This window comes from Mobula birostris, chromosome 14 (assembly GCF_030028105.1).
Source record: "Mobula birostris isolate sMobBir1 chromosome 14, sMobBir1.hap1, whole genome shotgun sequence".
Classification (NCBI taxonomy): domain Eukaryota; kingdom Metazoa; phylum Chordata; class Chondrichthyes; order Myliobatiformes; family Myliobatidae; genus Mobula; species Mobula birostris.
In genome coordinates, this window is record NC_092383.1 from 45,757,315 (window position 1) to 45,775,789 (window position 18,475).

The 18,475-nt window shown below is 39.5% G+C and overlaps 1 protein-coding gene across 6 annotated transcripts in view; it reads right to left on the minus strand.

Moving 5' to 3' along the window:
- Positions 1-18,475, minus strand: part of LOC140209874 (protein unc-13 homolog C-like) — a 923,018-nt gene that overhangs the window by 366,016 nt on the left and 538,527 nt on the right. The window lies entirely within an intron of this gene.

Genomic DNA, 18,475 nt, shown 5'->3' on the forward strand with positions numbered 1-18,475 from the left:
CTCAGCCTGATGAACTCCTCGGCACTTTTTCAGGCCTTTATAAATGATATGCTCTAGGCTACTCTCCATAAGTATGCTTTTGTTTACAAACTCTATTTCCAGAAAAGTTGGGATACTTTCCAAAATGCAATAAAAACAAAAATCTGTGATATGTTAATTCACGTGAACCTTTATTTAACTGACAAAAGTACAAAGAAAAGATTTTCAATAGTTTTACTAGCCAACTTAATTGTATTTTGTAAATATACACAAATTTAGAATTTGATGGCTGCAACACACTCAACAAAAGTTGGGACAGAGTTAAAATAAGATTGAAAAGTGCACAGAATATTCAAGTAACACCAGTTTGGAAGACTCCACATTAAGCAGGCTAATTGGTGGCAGGTGAGGTATCATGACTGGGTAGAAAAGTAGTGCCCATCAAAGGTTCAGTCTTTGCAAGCAAGAATGGGTCGTGGCTCATCCCTTTGTGACAAAATTCGTGACAGAATTGTTAGTCAGTTCAAAAGGAACATTTCTCAATGCAAGATTGCAGAGAATTTATGTCTTTCAACATCTACAGTTCATAATATTGTGAAAAGATTCAGAGAATTCAGAGACATCTCAGTGCGTAAAGGGCAAGGTTGGAAACCACTGTTGAATGTGCGTGATCTTTGAGCCCTCAGGCGGCACTGCCTAAGAAACCTTCATGCTACTGTGACAATTATAGCCACTTGGGCTCGGGAGTACTTCGGAAAACCATTGTCACTCAACACAGTCCGTCGCTGCATCCAGAAATGTAACTTGAAACTGTATTACGCAAGGAGGAAGCCAGACATCAACTCTATGCAGAAACACCGGCGAGTTCTCTGGGCCTGAGCTCATCTCAGATGGACCGAAAGACTGTGGAACCGTGTGCTGTGGTCAGATGAGTCCACATTTCAGCTAGTTTTCAGAAAAAACAGATGTCGAGTTCTTCGTGTCAAAAATGAAAACGACCATCCAGGTTGTAATCAGCAAAAGGTGCAAAAGCCAGCATCTGTGATGGTATGGGGGTGCATCAGTGCCCACGGCATGGGTGAGTTGCATGTATGTGAAGGGACCATTGACTTTGAAAATGAATGTCGCATCATGAAGAGGAGAATCAGACAACGGAGACCATGGACTGTCGAGCAGCTGAAGTCTTATATCAAGCAAGAATGGACAAAATTTCCAATTGCAAATCTACTACAATTAGCATCCTCAGTTCCAAAACGATTAAAAAGCATTATTAAAAGGAAAGGTGATGTAACACAATGATAAACATTCTTCTGTCCCAACTTTTGTTGAGTGTGTTGCAGCCACCAAATTCTAAATTTGTGTATATTTACAAACTTCAATTAAGTTGGTCAGTAAAACTATTGAAAATCTTTTCTTTGTACTTTTGTCAGTTAAATAAAGGTTCACATGAATTAACATATCACAGATTTTTGTTTTTATTGCATTTTGGAAAATATACCAACTTTTCTGGAAATGGGGTTTATACCTGAGTGTTATCCTAATATTCTCAAAGCCCATGGAGGAGCATGTCGCTCACATCAGGGACATTTTAGAGGCTTCTATACCATGGACTTTATGTCAAATTGGCTAAGTCTGAATTTCATGTGATGACTGCTTTATTTTTGGGTTTCATCAATGGCAATCTCAAGATGGACCCCACCAAGACCAGGCAGTGAAAGACTGGCCACCACCATTATCAAACACGTCCAATGATTCCTGCAGTTTGCAAACTTCTACCAGAAGTTCATCAGGAACTTCAGCTCCGTGGCAACTCAGCTGATGGTGCTAACTAAGAAATCCATGGGCCTGGAGACCGCGCCTGTCTGCAAATGGAGTAGCAGCAGTTTTGTGCTGCTCTTAATTTTGTCCCTCTCCTCCTAGTTCAAACTTTGAATTTAAAATTTTTATTTGCTGATTCTTGAGGGAGAACAATATGTCTATGTCTATGAGGAATGGGAAGAACTTGTCTGAACCTAGTGACAAAGGCAATGGGAAAGGAAAGATGTAAAAGGAAAGATCTGATGAAATGCCACCATGGGCTGAAGATATGGTTCAGACACTGAATTCAATTAAAGATCAGAATGGGTCAACTGGAAAAGAACAGTAATGAAATGAAGTCATTTCTGGGAAAACTTAAAAGTCTTGGAAACTCAAGTTATTACACACAAAGAGGAATTGAAGATAACTAAGCAAAAATTGTTTGAAGCTACAACTCGTTTGGAAAGATATCAAATTAAGATTATAGACCTGGAAACTAGGTCTCGCTGAAGGAATATACGAATTGTTGGGCTGCAAGAAGGAGCTGAAGATGGAGATTTAACTGCTTACTTTGGTAAGCTTTTTCATACCTTATTTCCTACCATATTATCACAGCTGCCTACTATAGAAAGAGCGCACAGAGCTTTTATTTCGAAATTTAAAGATCCAAATAAACCAAGGTCTGTTGTGGTTTGTTTTCATCACTTTAAAATTAAAGATCAAATAATGCGACAGGCAAGAAAACAGAGTTTTTAGATTTAAGGAATCTGAGCTCCGTTTTTATCAGGATTATCCTAAGGAGGTAATGGAACAAAGATCAAGATTTACTCCGATAATGAAACAGGCATATGATAAGAAACTGTTTACTTCTTTGCGTTACCCAACAAGAACTAAAGTTTTTCCTCCTAACTCTCCTACTCGTACATTTTTGATCCAAAAGCTGCACTGGAGTTCGTTCAAACTATACCTGCCGGATGAACTGTCTGAAAGGTTGTTTGGTTATCTGTATATTATTGGCATTTCGGAAAGAAGATTTATGAAGGTTACTTGGATATCTCATTGAGAGACTAATAAAAGAAGATAAGGAGATTTGTTCATTATTGCATATAGTCATAGTCATACTTTATTGATCCCGAGGGAAATTGGTTTTTGTTACAGTTGCACCATAAATAATTAAATAGTAATAAAACCATAAATAATTAAATAGTAATATGTAAATTATGCCAGGAAATAAGTCCAGGACCAGCCTATTGGCTCAGGGTGTCTGACCCTCCAAGGGGGGAGTTGTAAAGTTTGATGGCCACAGGCAGGAATGACTTCCTATGACACTGTGTTGCATCTCGGTGGAATGAGTCTCTGGCTGAATGTACTCCTGTGCCCAACCAGTACATTATGTAGTGGATGGGAGACATTGTCCAAGATGGCATGCAACTTGGACAGCACCCTCTTTTCAGACACCACCATCAGAGAGTTCAGTTCCATCCCCACAACATCACTGGCCTTACGAATGCATTATTGTTTTTTCTTTTGAAAAGAACATCTATGGTTCAAGTATGACTGTTTAAATGGTTACTTGGACATTCGACTGAGAAAAAGAAGATAAAGGGACTTGTTTCTTTAACCTAATATCTGGTTTGATGTCTTTTTCGGTTTCTTTCTTAATTAATTAATTGGTAGATTTTCCTACTAATGGGGCTTCTTTTTATATATATATTTAGGGGTGGGTTCAATTACTTATGATATTATTAATTGGTATTTTTGAAAATTTAGTTGGGTTAAATATGCTACTAACTTTTTTTCTGCTTTATTATAGCGTCTTATAACCGAATATAAAGTTTTTTTTTTAGGGATTTAATGGTAAATTTAAAAATGGCGCAGGTTTTTCTTTTTAAGAGATAACATTATTTTGGTTCTTTCTTGTTTAAAAAAAGATTAAATATAAATATGGGATAGCTTGTAGATTCTGGAATGTAAACACTTCCCTTTGTTGAGATTTTATCATTCCTCTTATAAGATCAGTCAGTTTTTTTTTAACTGGGGGAGGGAGAGAGAATCTTTTAAAATTTTTTTCTGTACAGACAGAGTGGTCCCTGGCTTGTATCCTATCATAGGGTGCCTGCCTTTTTTTGGGCTTTGGGGGGAGGAGGGTAGGGTTAGAGTTAGGAGCTTTTTCCCATTGGGTGGTTCTAGAGCATGCGTGTTTTCTATGTGGTTGTATTCTTCATCGCCGCCATTTTTGATCATCCCGTACTGGTATGTGCTCTGCGCATGAATAAAATTATAGTATGGTATTTAAACGGATTAATGTAATAAGTTGGAATGTCTGTGGTTGGAATCATCCTATCAAATGAAAAGAGACTTTTAAAATCATTAACCAATTCCAACCTGATATAATTTTTGCTCAAAAGCCACATATCAGGGCGGGAGATCAAAATAGATTTTTTGGATGGTGGAGGGATTTGCAGTTTCACTCCACTTCTCAGACTAAAACTAAGGGTGTGTCCATCTTTATTAAATCCAATATATTTACTCAAGAGGATATTGAGTCAGATTTTAATGGTAGATTTTTAATTGTTAGAGGAGTGATCTGTAACAGAAAAGTTGTTTTAGTCAATTTGTACAGTCCTAACTTAGATGATCCTTTTTTTAAAAAAGGTATTTGCTATACTGCCTGATTTAAATGAATATATGTTGATAATGGGTGCGGATTTTAACTGTTGTTTCAATCCTTTGATTGACAAGAGCTCAACCAATCAGCGACTTCCAAATCAGTCTGCGTCATTTATTAACTCCTTTTTGACCGATTTTGGATTGATTGAATTATGGAGGTATCTACACCCTGATAACAGAGAATATTCTTTCTTTTCACATGTTTATAAAAATATTCAAGGATATATTATAATCGATCCTTGCTTCTTGCCTAGTGTTAAAAATTGTGAATATGACGCTATTGCTGTATCTGATCATGCGCCTCTGAATTTGTCTTTTGAATTTGATGATGTCATTCTTGCCTGTCCATCATGGCGCATGTCTCAGACATTATTGCAAAACACTGACTTTGTCAGTTTCATTGAAGCCCAGATAAAAGAATGTTTTTCTTTTTAATGATATAGGGGGTACATCCAAATTAATTTTATGGGATACATTTAAAGTATTTTTATGTGGTCAGATCATTTCTTATTCAGCTAAGCTTGGAAAACAGACTAAAGTAGAATTAGATAAGATTTCAAAACAAAATAAAGAGTTAGATAATATTTATGCAATTTCCCTTAATACTGATTTATTCAAACAAACTGTGGAACTTCAATCACAATATAAGCTATTATTGACTCATCCTATTGAAGGCTATTTGCTTAAGTTAAAGAGCTAATTTTATATGCTTGGAGATAAAAATAATAAACTGCTTGCATCTCAATTAAAAACGGTGAGAGCCAAAAGGCAAATTTTGAAAATTCATAGGAAAGATTGTACCCTGGCTTGCGAATATGAAGAAATTAATAAGATTTTTCAAGATTTTATACTGAACTTTATAAGTCCCAATGTCCAGCAGATTCTTCTAAAATGAATGCTTTCTTACGAAAGATTGCTTTTCCTAAAATTTCTGTTGAGGATCAAAAAACTCTTGATGCCCAAATTACTGAACCCAAAATTCATAAAGCTATTTTTTCAATGCAATCTGGTAAGGCCCCTGGACTTGATGACTGTCCTGTAGAATTTTACAAAAAATTTGGAAAATTGCTTTCTCCCTATATGTTGGAAATGTTTAAGGATTCTTTTGTGAAAGGTGATTTATCCTCTACTTTCTATGAGGCTTCTATTTCTTTAATTCTTAAAAAGGATAAAGATCCTACTGATTGTGCCTCATACAGACCTATTTCATTATTGAATGTCGATGCTAAGATCCTGTCAAAGATAATGGCCAATCGGTTAGAGAATATTTTGGGTAAAATTATTTTTAAAGATCAAATAGGCTTTATAAAGGGTTGTTATTCTTTTTCAAATGTTTGGAGACTATTTGACATTATATATTCGTCCTCTTTTAAAACTCCATAATGTGTCGTCTCTTTGGATGCTGAAAAAGCATTCGATCGAGTCAAATGGAAATATTTATTTAATGTTTTAAAGAAATTTGGCTTTGGTGTTAATTTTAATAATTGGATTAGAATATATAAATCTCCTATTGCTACTGTTATCACTAATAACTGTAGGTCTCCTTTTTTTCAGCTTTCATGGGGGACAAGACAAGGTTGTCTATTAAGTCCTTTGTTAATTAATTTAATATTAGAACCTTTTGCTATTGCTCTTTGTGAAGCTAAAAATATTTATGGGATTTTTGTGAATGAGACCATTTCTCTTTATGCTGACGATTTATTGGTTTATATATCTAATCCTGAGGAATCTATTCCTGCCTTGCTAAAATTATTTAATGAATTTGGAGATATTTCACAATATAAAATAAATTTTAGTAAAAGTGAATTGTTTCCTTTAAATGAATCTGTTTCTATATATGATAATACTCTATATATGATAATAAGTCACGAATTATTTTAGGTATTTAGGTGTTATAACCACTAAAAAAATGAGGATCTTTATAAAGCCAATTTTGTTTCCTTGGTAGACTCTATGAAGTATTTATTTAGTAGATTTACATTTTCACTTGTCGGTTGCATCCATATAGTCAAAATGATGATTTTACCAAAATTTTTATACTTATTTCAGAATATCCCTGTTTTTTTGACTAAGAAGTTTTTTGATCAGATTGATTCTATTATTTTATCTTTTATTTGGAATAATAAAAGACCAAGAGTTAGTAAATGTCACTTACAAAAGTTGAAAAAGGATGGAGTCTCGCTTTGCCTAATTTAAGAATGTATTACTGGGTTGTTAATGTGCGATACATGTCCTTTTGGTTATATTGGGTTGATAAGAATGATCGGCCAATTTGGGTAGACTTGGAATTGAAAACTGTGAAACAGTTTTATTTAACCTCATTACTGGGAGCTGCTTTACCTATATAATTAGCTAAAGTTGCTAATGTAAACTAATACCCTGTGATTAAGCATTCTTTACAAACTTGGCTCCAGTTCTGCAATTTTTTTAGTCTTAAAAAATTTAAACTTTGTAGCTTAATTTATCGAAATTACTTTTTTAAGCCTTCTTTGAGTGATCCAATTTTTTTACTTTGGAAAAATAAAGGTATTAATTCTTTTTTGGATTTATTTAAAGATTGGTGTCTTTTGAACAATTAGTTGATAAATATTCTCTTTCATACTCAAACTTTTTATAATACCTTCAAGTTAGATATTTCTTACAAACATATTTAAGTAATTTTCCTTACATATTGGATGCTGTCCTGTTAGATACTATTATGAGTATGAACTCTTCAATGAAGGATTCCATTGGAAGAATTTATAATTTACTATTACAATGGGATAAGCGTCCTTTATTTAAGATTAAGCAAGTTTGGGAAAAGGAACTCAATTTGACTTTTATGACGGAGGATTGGACACAGATTCTGAAGCTGGTTAACTCTTCTTCGATCTGTGCTTGTCATTCACTGATTCAATTTAAAATTGTACATTGTTACCATTTGACGAAGAAGAGACTGTCTAAAATATTTCCTAATATTGATAGTTATTGTGATAGATGTAAAACTGAGACAGCTACACTGACACACGTTTTGGTCTTGCTCTATGTTGGACGATTCTGGAAGTCAGTTTTTCGACAATTTCTAAAGCACCTAAAATTAATTTACAACCTAACAAATTAACTGTGCTTTTTGGAATAATTCCTCAAAATATCCGTAGTATCTCTGTGTATAACCAACATGTTATTGCATTTGTTAGATTAATAGCTAGGAGGGCCATTTTATTGAAGTGCAAGGATACATCAGCTCCCACTTTGTCACACTGGTTCTCTCAAGTGATGCTATGTCTTAGTTTGGAGAAAATTAGAAGTTGAACCTTTGAACATATGTTTGATTTTGAGAAAAGATGGGGTTCATTTGGTCATTATTATCATTCAAATTAATTGATAGATTTCCTCCACGATCTAATTGTAAATTTTTGGTACTTTTTTTTCTTGCTGGCAGTTTGATGTTTATCTTTAGAAGCTTTTTGTATGACATATGGCTCTGGGGTTGAACACCTTAGGGGGGTTTTCCCCCCATTTTTTCTTGCTTAGTAGGGTTTTTTATCACCAAAGTGTTTTCAATCTTTAAAATAATGTTTTTTTTCTTGAGACATTATAAGTTTTGCTTACTTCAATGTACTCATGTTAATTTTGGATAATAATAAGATTTGAAAAGAAAGAAAGAAATCCATGAGCCTTTTTGTCTGCACTAATGAAGTGGAGGCTGCTTTTGCAGAGCTTAAACAATGGTTCATAACAGATCTTGGTTTCTCCTAACCCGGACCTTCCCTTCATTGTGGTGATGGACGCCTCAGACATCAGCATGGGTGGCGTTTTGTCTCAATTATCACCATTGGCCAATAAACTGCATCCATATGCATTCTTCTCCGGGCAGCTATCCCCAACAGAGAGGAGCTATGATACTGGGAATCCAGAGCTTCTTGCAGTTAAGTTAGCTTTGGAGGAATGGCTGCAGTAGGCCAAGAACCCTTTTATCATTTGGATGACCATATGAACCTGTCTTATATTCAGGAGGCCAAGAGGCTGAATTCCAGTTAAATTGGGTGTTCTTTGTTCTTTAACTGCTTTCATTTCATCCTGACCTGTTGACCGGGGTCAAAAAAACAGAAGCCAGATACCTTGCTCCGTCAATTTGATAAACCAGAACAAGAGGAGCACCCTACTGCCATTTTGTCCAAGCCAGGGTACTAGTGCCAATTTATCGAAGAACTGGAACTCTTGTTCACAAGGCGCAAGCGCAAGGGGAGATTTCTCAGTGTTCGTCTCAGATTCCGTCCGGTTCCAGGTATCCCAATGCCGACATTCACCCAGAATGACCACACACCCAGGGATTGCCAAGACCCTCGAGTTTATCAAGAGGAGATATTGGTGGCCCAGAATGACAAAGGAAGTTCACCAGTATGTGCAGCATGCAAGGTGCGTGCCTGGAACAAGGAGCTCGTACTCAACCTCAAGGGTTCCTCCACCCCCTACTTGTTCTGGAAAGACCACGGGCACACATCTCTATGGACTGTCACGGTCTTCCACCATTAATCATAGTAATTGTCGCCTGGTTTTCAAAAGCCTGTAAGTTCATTGCCTTGGAGAAACTATTGTCTGCGAGGAATATGGCCAAAATTGTCCTGGACTAGATCTTTAGGATCCTGGTGGACATTATCTTGGATTGTGGTCCAGAATTCACATCACATTTCTTGAGGGCATTCTGTAAGCTGATAGGGGCTACAGCAAGCCTTTCCTCTGAGTTTCACGCACAGTCCAACAGCCAGACAAAGCAGACCAACTTAAATTTAGAAGGTACTCTAAGATGCCTGGCCTCAGAAAGACCTGATGTGTGGTGTGTCCATTTGATGTGGGCAGAGATCACACACACTACCTCACAGTATTCAGCGCACAGAACGTCACTGCTCCAGTGCCAGTTTGGTTATCTTCCGCCTCTCTTTCCAGAACAAGAGGCTGAAGTGGGTCCCTGCGGTTGAAGATCTCATCCAACGCTGCAAGCAAAAATGGATTAGGGCAAGAGAGATTTTGCTGGCCTCTACCTGGAAAGTGGAGACCTAGGCGAACAGAAGGAGATGACATGGACCTGCTTTACAGCCTGGGCAACAAGTCTGGCTGTTCACTCATGACTTGCCTCTCAGGGTGGAATTGAGAAAGTTGGCACTGAAATTCATTGGATCCTTCAAAGTCCCGAGGAAAGTAAATCCGATGGCTTACACCTTACAGCTCCCCAAGACCCTAAAGATCAATCCCATCTTCCAAAGCTCTGAATTACAACTTGCCTGCATCAGCCCCACCACCACCCAGGTCTATCGAGGGGGAACAGGTCTTCACTGTGATAAGGCTTTTGGACTTGTGCACAGTTTGAGGAGTTTGGCAATACCTCGTGGACTGGGAAAGTGTCTGAAAGAGCCATCTTGGATCTGGCTCCCATATATGATTACCATCACCACCTCTCCCGGCAGCCAGGGCCAACAGAAGTCAGCCGTAGAGGAGGGGGGTTCTGTTATGAGAAGCTCTCAACTGTGCCAGTTAGATGCTCTAACTCTCCAGGGTATAGCTAGCTGACATGGTCCCTTTAAGGCTTCAGGATGGTCCCGCTAACTGGTAATCATGTTTTGGGCACCAAAAATTGAGTATTTAAAGAGCACCTGAACTGAGGTTCAGTGCTCAATCATAAGCCCCACTAGTGATATCATCTAGTATTTGTTTGTGCTCAGTTCTCGATGTAGTTTGATACCATGTCTTAATCCTTGCTTTGGATACTCCAGCACTTGGGTCCAAACTATCCGCGTCAAGGACTCGCATCATACTCTCAACCCCATTCTCCTGATCTCCCTGTAAACTTTGATGTCCTTGTGGCCTCTACTTTACATATACCCAATAACTTGGCCTCCACAGCCATCTGTGGCAATGAATTCCACAGATTCACCATCCTCTAGCTAAAGAAATTCCTCTTCATCTCTGTTCTAAATCAGTCCCTTTATTTGAGGCTGTGCTATCTGGTCCTAGATCCCACTATAGGAAAAATCCTCTCCACATCCACTCTACCTAAGCCTTTTAATATTCAATATGTTTCAAAGAGACCCCCCCCCCCCCCCAACAATCTTCTGAACTCCAGCAAGTATAGGCCCAGAGCCATCAAACGCTCTTCATAGATATCCTTTCATTTCCGGAATCATTCTTGTGAAACTCCTCTGGACCCTCTCCTATGCCATCACATCTTTTCTTAGATTAGGGCCCAAAACTACTCACAATATTCCAAGTACAGTCTCACCAACGTCATATATAAAATCTCAGCATGACATCTTTGCATTCATATTCTAGTCTTCTCAAAATGAATGCTAACATTGCACTTGCCTTTCTTACCACTGATTCAACCTGCAAGTTAACCTTGAGGGAATCTTATACAAGGACCCCGAAGTCCCTTTGTCCCTCGTATTTCTGAATTTTCTCCATTTTGAAAACCTACTACGCCTTTATTCCTTTTACTAACTTGCATGACCATACACTTTGCTACACTATATTCCATCTGCCACTTCTTTGCCTATTGTCCTAATCTGTTTAAATTCTTTTTCCAACTCCATAGTTTGGACAATACAGGTTTCCCCCGCCATCCAAAGGTAGAGCGTTCCCATGAAACAGTTCATAAGCCGAAATGTCATAAAGCGAAGAAGCAATTACCATTTATTTATATGGGAAAATTTTGTGAGCGTTTGCAGACCCAAAAATAATCTACCAAATCATGACAAATAACACATAAAACCTAAAATAGCAGTAACATATAGTAAAAGCAGGAATGATACGATAAATACACAGCCTATACAAAGTAGAAATACTTCTCTACAACGACTGCCTGCACAGATCTCCGTAGCAAAAATCTCACGCAAGCGCTGTTGGCATAAACGCACTCTCCAGTAGCCTTTAAGCTATGAGGCTGCCAAATCTACCAAATAACACGTGAAAATACACAGCCTATGTAAAGTAGAAATAATGTATGTACAGTGTAGTATCACTTACTGGAATCGGGAAGGCAGCGTGCCGAGCAAACCGATGATGGTGTGTTAGGCTGAGTCGTCGCAGGTTGGGTGGTGCAGTGGCCCCCACCCCGATACATTGCCGCGAAGAATGCAGCAGTAGCCGGGAGGCACACAGCACATCTTTAAGAAAAAAGCCGAAATAAACAAGCTAATTAATTAGGTGCCGCTGGCACGTAATTGTTGGCCCAGATCAGAGGCAAGGCAATCAGAAATCGGCACTAACCTGGGCTGACAATTACGTGTCAGCAGCACCTAATTAATTAGCTTGTTTATTTTGGCTTTTTTCTTAAAGATGTGCTGTGTGCCTCCCGGCTACTGCTGCATTTTCCGCGAATCGGTACAGTATCTGTCCGGGGCCCCGGTGGTGGGACACTGGGGTGTCATCTCATCATCGATCAGGGCAGGCAGCTCATCTTCTCCTATGACTGCCCGCCTTGATGTCGAGGATCAAGGTTTGTCGTCTGCTGTGGCTGATGTGGAAGGCTTGCTTGACTGCTGAGCCTTGCGCATTCTTCTATCATACAGTTGTTTGTAAGGACTCAAACCATCCTGCAAATATCCCCTAAACCTACGTACCCTTTCAAAATTAAAGTCGTACTTTATCATTGCAGCGAAAATCTCATGCAGTTGCCTCACATTCAGTTCGCTACTGCATTCAGTTTCGATTGTTATCCTTTCCTCTTCCAACTGCATCAGCTCTTCATCTATCAGTTCTTGGTCACGGGATGCCAAAAGCTCTTCAACATCATCTTCGTCAGCTTCCACAAGCCAAACTCACTTTGTCCTTGCTTCGTTCACCACGATCGAAACGCTTAATTATGTCTAGTTTTACGGTAAGTGTAACACCCTTATGAGCTCTTTTAGGCTTTTCCAATACCTCAGAACTCATCTTGCTAATGCCTGCTCACAGGCACGTATTAAAGCAATGCCATTCCGAATCCAGGCAGAGCGGCTGCTCGGGACGCACGCTGCCTTTCTTCGTAACAGTGAAAACACCTTCTGAAAGCGAAAACAGGGTACTAATATAGGTCTTTCATAACAGTGAGGTTTCGTAAAGCGAACGTTCGAAAAGCGGGGGACACCTGTACTCCCTCGTTTGAATACAGATAAGGCAAAAAGGCTCAGGATAATAAACAATGGAAAAAGCTACACAGCACGCCCTTGATTTCTCTGCTTATCATTACCAGAACCAAATAGGTGTCATAATTTACAACAAATAGCGATCAGTTCCATAATGACTTAAACAAGAATAATTGAAACCTCATGATAATTAAGCATCTAATCTTCATTTCAATACTAATCTGATTTTTTAAACTTATGTTGATATTCCTGTGGTTAAACCAGATTTGCTCTGGATTTTCTAGATAGAAAACTAGATTTTCCACATTGAAACAAGAAATGGGACAGATTCAGTAATCAGAGCTTGTTGCTCAGTAAGGATCTTGTCATGGAAAAAAGGCTAGGAAAAGCTGAAAACCTAACTCTATTTAATTTAGAGAATGCCTTGGTTTATATGGCTTCTAGATGATATAAGAAGACTTGATAGTCAGAGGAATAGAAGAAGATACCCATTCATTCAGGAACAAAAGAAACTAACAGAATGTTGGTAACTAAGGCTAAAGATCCACACACAATGATTCAGAAACAGCTTTAGCACCTTTCTAACAAAATGGTCCATCAACACCACCCCATCTTCACTATTTATTTTTGTAACTGACAGAAATTTCAACTCTTGCACCATATTGCTTCCACTAAACAACAAATTACATGTCATCTCAGTTAGTGTTTCCCGCATTTTCTGCGTTTGTTTGAACTGGTATTCACATTGTACCTTAAGCAGCAAGAAGGAACTATTGAACTATTGAAGATGTCCCAAGGAACTCTGCAGAATCTTGGCAAAGGCGACACTTCATCAGATGGAGAAGATATTAGAGGTGTGCTTTAAGGAGCCTCTCAGAAGAACACACCAAAGTAGAATTTTTGCAAAAAGGTAGAAACATGTTTATGGAATAAGAAGGTGCAAAACTGCTCCCACTATCCCCATAAAATCCCTTTCCTGCTCAGGGTAGCCCAGTTTGCCAGATAGCTCCAAAACCTCATTATCTGGACTGTTAAGGCACAGTGAAAGCCTGCTGTGCCTTATGTCTAGAGGCACAATAGGGTGCAGCTCTAATAATACATTAATACTCTACTCTAATAAAGCAAGCTGCATGACGGTGACTTTATCCACCAGCCAAAAACTGAGTCTCTCCAACACTGTGGCACACTCTCAGTGGAAAGAGCACTATAAACAGAATATATTCAATGCCTAGAATGCACTACCAGGGGTAGTAGTGGAGGCAAGTATGATAAAGGAATTTAAGGGGTTCTTAGATATGCAATTGAATATGCAAAAATGGAGCAATATGGACATTTTGTAGGGAGGAGGGATTAGATTAGTAAATTACTAGTTTAATTTATTCGGTACATCATGGGCTGAAGGACCCATTCCTGTGCTGTTCTGTTCTATATCTATGTTCTATGATTCAAAACATTTTCAACATCTTCTTTCTCTCTCTCTCTCTCTCTCTCACACACACACACACACACACACACACACAGTCACACACATGATTTATTTTTGTTTCTCTTCGGATCAAGAAGACAGCGGTAAGAGGCTAAGTATTTCCAGCGAGAAGACATTTTATTTCTCGGAGTAGGAGAGAGGTCAGACTGCGCAGGCGCGTGACGTCAGCCAGTTGAGCGCGAACAGTTTAAAAAGAAAACCGCCATATCCAGCGGGCAGCGTTGGAGCAGGCTGCAGAGTGAGAGGGTGCAGAGTAAAAGGGCTTTGGCTCAACGGGCTTCGGCGGAGACAGGAAGAGGCTTCCTGCGACCATTGAGTCTCATAATAACAGAGTAAGTTACAGTTTTTTGGTATTTAGTACAAACAGTAGCATTAGAGGTATGCATCTAGGATTAGTGTTGTGCTTGGAGTGCCAGATGTGGGGACCCTGGGAGACTCCCAGCCTCCCCGCCTCCCCAAGGATTACATCTGCACCAGGTGCACTGAGATGAAGTTCCCGAAGGACCGTGTTAAGGAGCTGGAGATGGAAATTGATGACCTTCGGCTAATTAGGGAAAGTCAGGAGGTGATAGATACTACCTATAGAGAGGTGGTAGATAGCACCCCTGGGACAGTCCCTCTCAGAAATTGATATATCGTTTTGGATACTGTTGAAGAGGCAGACCTGACAGAGGAGGACCACAGTGAACGAGACTCTGGCATTCTGCCCAGTGCCAAAATCAAGAGACCAAGAAGAAATGCAGTAGCTATAGGGGATTCTATCGTAAAGGGGACGGACAAGAGATTCTGTGAGCTGGACAAGGATACCCGGATGGTGTGTTGCCTCCCTGGTGCCCAGGTACGGGATGTCTCAGATCGAGGCCAAAGTATTCTGAGCAGAGAGGGTGAGCAGCCGGAAGTCTTGGTACATGTTGGTACCAATGACATGAGACAGAAAAAGAGAGGAGGTCCTGAAGCAAGATTACTGGGAGCTAGGAAGAAAACTGAAAAGCCGAACCTCCAGAGTAATAATATCAGGATTGCTGCCTGAGCTGCGCACTAATGATGGTAAGAATGGCAGAATTAAGCAGATGAATGTGTGGCTAAGTAACTGGTGCAGGGGGCAGGGCTTCAGATTCTTGAATCATTGGGATCTATTTTGGGGAAGGAATGCCTTATACAAAAAAGATGGATTACACCTGAACCCAAAAGGTACTAATATCCTGGCGGGATTGTTTAATATAGCTGTTAGGGAGGGTTTAAACTAAGTTGGCAAAGGGAAGGAAACCAAGGTGTTAGGGTCGAGGAAGAGGAAAATAGAAATAAGTCAAAAATACTGTGCAGCAAAGATCGCAAGAAGGACAGGCCGGTGAATATACAGGATAATTCGCTACAAAATAGAAATATAGCAAAATCAACAACAGATACTGATCGAAATGTACTGTACTTAAATGCACGCAGCATTAGAAATAAAGTGGATGATCTTGCTGCACAGCTGCAGGTTAAAAGATATGACATTGTGGCCATCACCGAGTCATGGCTAAATGATGGATGTGATTGGGAGCTGAATATCCCAGGATACACAGTGTACAGGAAGGATAGGAAGGTAGGTAAAGGGGGTGGCGTGGCCCTGATGGTAAGTAACGATATCAAATCAATAGAAAGAAGGGACATAGGATCAGAAGAGGTAGAATCCTTATGGGTAGAATTAAGAAATAACAAGGGTAAAAAGACACTAATAGCAGTTATATACAGGCCTCCAAACAGCAGTTGGGATGCGGACTACAAGATGCAGCTGGAAATAGAAAAAGCGTGTCAGAAGGAAAATGTCAAGATAATTATGGGGGATTTTAATATGAAAGTGGATTGGGAAAGTCAGGAAGGTAATGGATCTCAGGAGAGGGAGTTTGTAGAGTGCCTACAGAATGGCTTTTTGGAGCAGCTTGTCCAGAAGCCCACCAGGGGACCGGCTGTTTTGGATTGGGTGCTGTGTAACAAACCTGAGGCGATTAGGGAGCTGGAGGTAAAGGAACCTCTTGGAAGTAGTGATCATAATATGATTGAGTTCAGTTTCAAATTTGAAAAGGAGAAGCTGGTATCAGGTGTATCGATATTTCAGTGGAACAGGGGAAATTACAGTAGAATGAGAGAGGAACTGGCCCAAGTCGATTGGAAAAGTAAGCTAAATGGAGGGACGGCAGAGCAAAATTGGATGAAATTCCTACAAGAAATAAGGAAAATGCAGGAAAAATATATTCCAAGAAAAAAGAAAATCATGAATGGAAAAATGGCACAAATGTAGCTAACAAGAGAGGTTAAGGCAAAAATAAAAGCAAAAGAAACGGCGTACAAGGAAGCAAAAATTAGTGGGAAAAATGAGGACTGGAAGACTTTTAAAAACTTACAGAAGGAAACTAAGAAAGTCATTAGGAAAGAAAAGATGAATTATGAAAGGAAGTTGGCGATTAACATAAAAAAGGATACTAAGAGTTTTTTTTAAATATATGAAGAGTAAAAGAGTGACAAGCATAGATACGGGACCAATTGAAAATGATGCTGGAGAAATTACAATGGATAACAAAGAGTTGGCGGAGGAACTGAATGAGTATTTTGCATCAGTCTTCACAGTGGAAGACATGAGCAATATACCTGATAGCCAGAGGCATCAGGGAATAGAATTAGGTACAGTCAAGATTACTAGAGAGAAAGTGCTTGGGAAGCTAAGTGGACTAAGAACAGATAAGTCTCCCGGTCCAGATGAGGTGCACCCAAGGGTTCTGAAGGAGGTGGCTTTGGAGATTGTGGAAGCATTGGAAATGATCTTCCAGGAATCAATAGACTCTGGTATGGTTCTGGAGGACTGGAAGATCGCAAATGTAGTTCCGCTATTTAAGAAAATTACAGATCTATTAGTCTGACATCGGTAGTTGGAAAGATATTGGAGTCAATCCTCAAGGACGAGGTTATGAAATACCTCGAGGTGCATGAGAAGATAGGCCGAAGCCAGCATGGTTTCATGAAGGGAAGATCCTGCCTTACCAACCTACAGGAATTTTTTGAGATAATCTCGAATAAGATTGACAAGGGAGAGACTGTGGATGTTGTGTATTTGGATTTTCAAAAGGCCTTCGATAAGGTGCCGCATATGAGGCTGCTTAATAAGATGAGAGCCCATGGAATTATAGGAAAGATATTGAAATGGGTGGAGCATTGGCTGATAGGCAGAAAGCAAAGAGTGGGAATAAAGGGATCCTATTCTGATTGGTGTTCTGCAGGGGTCGGTGTTGGGGCCGCTTCTTTTTACGATGTATATTGATGACTTGGATTATGGATTAAATGGTTTTGTGGCTAAGTCTGCGGATGACACCAAGGTAGGTGGAGGAGCAGGAAATGTTGAAGAAACGGAAAGGTTGCAGAGAGACTTAGTCAGTTTAGGAGAGTGGGCAAAGAAATGGCAGATGAGATACAACGTTGACAAATGTACGGTTGTACATTTGGAAGAAGAAATAATTGGGCAGATTATTATTTAGATGGGGAGAAAATTGAAAAATCAGAAGTGCAAAGGGACTTGGGGGTACTCGTGCAGGATATCCTAAAGGTTAACCACCAAGTTGGATCAGCGGTAAGGAAAGCGAATGCTATGTTGGCATTCATTTAAAAAGGAATAGTGTATAAGAGTAAGGAGGTGTTGATGAGACTCTATGGGGCATTAGTGAGACCTCATTTGGAATACTGTGTGCAGTTTTGGGCCCCCTATCTTAGAAAGGATGTACTGATGTTGGAGAGAGTTCAGAGAAGATTTACGAGGATGATTCCTGGAATGCAGGGGCTAACATATGAGGAGCGTTTGTCGGCTCTTGGATTGTATTCATTAGAGTATAGAAGAATGAGAGGGGATCTCATAGAAACATTTCGAATGTTGAAAGGGTTGGACAGAGTAAATGTGGAAAGGTTGTTTCCCTTGGTGGGTGAGTCCAGAACAAGAGGCCATAGTCTTAGAATTAGAGGGTACCCAGTTAAAACAGAGATGAGGAGAAATTATTTTAGCCAGAGGGTCGTGGATTTGTGGAATTCGTTGCCACATACAGCTGTGGAGGCCCGATCATTGAGGGTGTTTAAGGAGGAGATTGGCAGGTATCTAATTAGTCAGGGTATCAAGGGATATGGGGAAAAAGCCGGAAATTGGAACTAGATGGGTGAATAGTTTAGCTCTTCGGGGAGCTGCGGAGCAGACTCGATGGGCCGAATGGCCTACTTCTGCTCCTTTGTCTTGTGATCTTGTGAAAACAAAATCGTTCAGGACTCGGATTTGGTATGTCACCAAAGACTAGCAAATGTCTACAGATATATCATGGAGAGCATTCTAACTGGTTGCATCACCACCTGGTATGGAGGGGCACTGCACGGGACTACAAAAAGTTGGCCTGATTTGCACACCCAGCCAGCTCCATCATATGTACTGGCC